Source organism: Drosophila biarmipes, chromosome 3R (genome assembly GCF_025231255.1).
Source record: "Drosophila biarmipes strain raj3 chromosome 3R, RU_DBia_V1.1, whole genome shotgun sequence".
Lineage (NCBI taxonomy): Eukaryota > Metazoa > Arthropoda > Insecta > Diptera > Drosophilidae > Drosophila > Drosophila biarmipes.
Window position 1 is genome coordinate 11,775,617 of NC_066616.1, and position 5,416 is coordinate 11,781,032.

The following is a 5,416-nucleotide window of genomic DNA, read 5'->3' on the forward strand; positions in this document are numbered from 1 at the left end:
TAAAGATAAATTATTTTATTTTCCTAATAGGTATATATGGGAAAGCCGCAAAATTAATATAAAGCCAGGAGTATCATTTTTTCTCCAGTGTAAGCGTGAGTGATGGGGTCTGTGGGCTGTCAGCAGTTAGAATGACATTAACAATTGTTGGCAATGCGGCAAAAGCAATTTTGTGCAATGAAATAAAAGGGCAAGTCAGCGACAGACAGAGAGGGCGATAGGGGTAGGGAAAGAGATGGAGAGACAGACAGAGAAAGAGACAGGAACAGGGACAGTTGAGGTGCACTGTCAGTTGTTAAATGTCGTGTGGTCGACTGTTGTTTTTTCCATTTTCCCCTGATGGCCCTGCAGTGTCCCTAGAATTCTCAACTGACTTCTTCTAATTGCCGACGACCGAGGGCTGCTGCATGTTGCTCGTGGCACGTTGCACGTTGCAGGTTGCTGGTTGCTGGTCGCAAGTTGCTGCTGCAATTAAGCAGCAACACGTCCGCGCATCCTCACGCAGTCGCCATAAACAGGCAACACTATGCATATAAAATGTACTACTACTCGTAATTGAAGTGAAACTGCTTAAACATGAAATCAACTGCAATGGCAAAACGATTTTCTCTAATTTCCTGATGTGCATACAGATTAGAGGCAAGGCCAAAGGAAGATAGAGTCAGTGGGGGAAAGGGAGAGTCCTGTGCGGTTTGGGGTCCTTCTCGCTTCTCCGCTTATGGTAAATCAATTTAAAACCAATTTTCCGCAATGAGTGAAAAGTGAAAGAAGAAAGTCCTTGCGGTTGCCGAGCAAATGAGAAAGGAAAACGGAAAAGCTTTGTTACTCGCCCGTATTAAATATTCATTACTTTAAGCTACTTCTCTCGAGTTCCCGGGACTGCAGTCGTTGTCAAGGTGCTGGCTTCCCCACTTTCGCCCTGTTTTTGGTGAGAAAGCTGTTTTTAAAGACATCGAATTCCAATTTCCTTTGCCGGTCTACACGTTCTGCCATTTTGCCGAACGTGCTGCGAATTCGCACACACATAAAACATATGCAACGAGGGGCAAGGCCAAGATGCTGGGATACGTTATAAGGAGTTTTCCTTCGAACACATCGCGAGATACAGCGGAGTGTGCTCAATGCGGCGTGATAAACGCTTTGTTTCTGGTCTCCAGGTCGACCTGCTGTGGATTGAATTTGTACTGCCGCAAATTAGATACGAAATTAACCTCAAAGGTTTCCCAAAGAACACTTTATGCATTATTTATTTGCAGATAGATTTAGCTGTGCTTTGGGATAGTTTAGTACTTCTTTGGGACAGGAAGTTGCAGGAAAATTAAAAAATGCAATTAAACAAACAAAAGTACCTAAAATTTTATGTGATTAATGAATACATTGTTCCGTTTTTCATTCAGATTATCACTTAGAATATTGCGGTATAAGATGAAACATCCCGCCATAAAAGGTACTCCGAAAATAGATAAAAGCTCCTGAAAGAAAGGACTTTGGGGAATCAAAAATAGCTTCAGTTGGATTGGTGTTTATTTTTGGCAGACGCAAAAATAAAATTTGCAAAAGCCTTATACCAAATGTGATAAAGGAAGTGGACCGGCACACACTCAAGGAAACGGAAAATCAAACTAATTAAAATCGAGGTACTCAGCCGACAATTTCATTCTTTGCAAATGAATCGAAAACAAATAAGTGATTAAGATGCAGACAAACAGAGAAGCTAGCGATTGAAATGCGGAGACAGTTTACCCTGGGCAAACACCAACGAGTTTTCCGATGCCGAACTGACGCAATCCATCAGACTTGGGCAAATGTTTGTGGGTCCCGGGTCTGGTGTCGTCGATTATGCCAGGTGTGCTTAATGCCAGCCTTGCAGTTTCATCGCAAGGCAAACAAAGAACTCGGCAGGCATCTGCAGAAGGGCCTGCCCGGTGTACACACTGCGTATGCACAATATATTAACATTTGCCAGTTCTTATCTTTGGCAAGGCCGCACGCTTCGATGAACCAAAAAACGTTAGATGGATTTACGAAATTAGCAAAACACTTGGATAAACATTTGAATCAATTCTAGTGTGCGTTCTAGCGTGAAGGCCAGGCTGCACCTGCACCTCGGCTAGATGCAGGGAAGCATCTTTGTATCTTTCACTGGCTTTCGGTTAGGGGTAAGGTAAGGAAGTCTTCAGTGATGTATGTATCTTGCAGATACCACATTATATTTATAAGTAAAGTTATGTAATATGATTCCAGGTACAAAGCTTTTTACCACTCTTATCAGTAAATTTGTGACCTAATGAGAGCCCGACTATTCAGAGCATTTCTTTTGACGCGAATTCTTTAGATCCCCGATACAGATGTCGCTTTCACCGCTGGCCTTCAGTGTCGACCCTTTTCTGCCAGTCAGCCAGCCAGTTGACTGGCTCATTAACCCGGCTGCGTCAACACTTGGCTCGGAGCCCGATATATCTCGCATAATTCTCGCTGCACAGGTAAGTAAGTAGTCGTGCGCTACACGGGGCTTGAGCTATTTAACTACATCCATCTCTGTTTGCACTTGCTCACTCACTCGCTCGCTTGTTTGTCTGGTCCAAGTGTGTTGTATAAATATTTATTTGTGCGTCGCAGGGGGGAAAACTCGAGGAGAGAGTTTCCCCATTTTCTCCGGCAAGCTAATGCGTCGCAGTTGTGACACATTTCAGCGATATATGCGAAACTAAATGACGTCAAGAGGAAGATTTCCATCTGCCATCTGAGGGTGAAAAACCCTTTTCCGCCCCTCCCCTCGCCAGATAAATATAATTTGCTTGCGAGCTGCACTCGGGGGTCTGATTTGGCATTCGAGCGCCTGACTTTATTGTTAGTCTGGCACTTGGTGTTGCTCTTGTTTGAGCAGCCAACTCCCAAAGTCTCCTGCTTATTACAGCCAAGCACACGTGCTCAAGTCGGGTGTATACATGTATGTCCCATACTGTATGTAAATCTCCGCACTATTGTCTGCGAGTTCTCAAGCAACAAGATGTACGGGATGTACGCGAACTCGACTCTGGGGCACACTTAAGGCAAGCTTAATTTTTCATGCTGTTGGCAATAACTAGCAGAGACTTTCACACTCTCCCTCTATCAATTTTATTTTGAGACTTGGCGTTGGCGAGAATGCAAATATTCTCAGTTACGTGTCAGATTGGCATCACAAGTTCAAAAATGTCAAGAAGAGGGTGGTTTTAGTGTTCTATTTTTTACCACCGACTTAGCTTTTAGGCAGGGATTCTGTTATGTTATAACCATTTTTTTTATTTTAACTAAATGTTTAAATGTAAAAATACAACCTTCATATAAAACTTGTTTGAACATTTAAAACTAAATTATTATTTTTCTATGTAGGTTCATGGCAATTTCAAATTATTTTGCTTAAATAATTTCCTACGGTGACCATGGCTTTATTCTAAAATTGTTTTTAATTGATTAACTTCTTATCCAATGTTTACCATTTTATCCCTACTGTTTTAATCCCTTTTAAAAATATAAGTTCCACTCACACTGACAATCTTAATTACTTTATCAATGACAGGAAAGAGTGGAGACCCTTTACGTATTGTTAAACATTCTCGGCGAGGCCAAATTATTTTTAGCTGGCAGCGGCTCTAATTAATTGCAGCCCTTCCGCCAGATCGTGAATCAACCCACTTATTGCCAGGCATGTCGCACACATTACTCATCTGCCACGTGCAACCAGGCCCCACCCCCTCCCCCTGTCAAGCCCCCTGCAAGCTGACGTGCAATTTCAATGGTCAATCAGAGCGTTCAAAGCAGCTTCCTCGCTCCGTTTTTTATGGCCATGACAATGGCAAGTGAAATTGCGCCAAGCCCCGAACGAAATTGCCAGCATCGATCGCAGGACGAGGATGAGCAGGAAGTCGAAGGACGCAGGACGAGCAGTGGGCGGTGGGCGGTGGGCGGTGGGACGGATTGAGCAGCTCGGTGGGCGTGGCAGCGGCAAATCAATGATGCGCACGGAGCTGGCTGTCTGGCAATGGGAAAGAAATGAAGCAGCTGCTGCAATTCGGTTTTGCCGCTGCCACAATAAGTTTATGGCACACCATCTGTAACAGTATCTCGTGGATTGGCGGCAGTATCTGCAAGATGCATCTGTCCGTGCAACTGCAACTGCAGCTGCATCACCTGCAGAGCGCGTGGCTCGTTTTCGCACGGTTCATGCTCCACTTGTAAGCCGAGTAAGTAGAATAATTTCCAAATTTGACAGCAGACATATGAGGAGCTGTTTCGGCCGCTCAGTTTCCCGGTCTGTCGGGCTGCCGGGCTACCCACCTGTCACGCCTCGGTCTGAAATGCCACCGGTAACTCTATACAGGGTCTATACTATATTCCGAACGGAAACTCGAACGGAAACACTCACGGGGAAGGTGGGCGGCGCATTTCCACCGACTGACGAGGTCGTGCATTCAATGACGAAAAGCCCCGGTCGTCTCTTTTTTCCACCTTCCTCCCGTGGAGATGCAAATGTATGCATGGCTGGGATAGTCAATGGCATAAAAAAGGGGATATCGTAAAACGTATAGCCGGAACGAGTTTCCGTATCCTATTAAGTGTGGAAATTACTTTCATATGCACATTTTGATTTCCTAGTTGCACTCCCCCGAGCTGTCGTGGCTGATGCTGCCATTTTCCCACGGGGAAAAGCCCAGCAAGGAAAATGGAGACCGGCTTACAGGGTTGGCTTATGTACAAAGCTCCAGATTTCACGAGGATTTTGGATGCAGCAGTGATTCAAAAAAAATGAAAAAGCTATGTTATCATTTTTAAAGTGGCATTTATATTTCATAATCTTCTTCGCCATGCTCAGCTAATCCAAGATTTTTTGTCTTTTTTTTCTAAGATAAAAATGCTTATCACTCAGGAATTTAAGACTATTTAAAGAGAAAACTTCAACATCAATCGAGATTTGCCTAAATTTAATTTAAATATTTAAACAGTACATTTAAGCTCGTAAGAAACAGTGTTCATTTATTATCTTTCAAGCCACCTACATTTAATGAAGAAAAAAAAACATTTAATATTTCCATAAATAATTAACAAAAAGACACACCAAATAAACTCGGCATAGCTGTTTAATTAAATATCATTGTTTCAATACAATTGTTAAATGCAAAACAATGGGAACAGAATTGCATAATGAGAAACGCCGTGTAAACAGGGAGTAAAAAACTTGTTCAAATTGCAAACAATCATGTCTGTTATTCCTCCCTCTCATAATTAAATTGTTATTAGTCTTACTCCGTTTTATACCCCTTATTTAATGCTAATTAATGCAATAAAGGCGGCGCAATATAATTCAAAATTATGGAAATATGCTTTACACACATGCAGTTTTTTAGGCTGCTGTTGATTTATCGTAATCAAATCT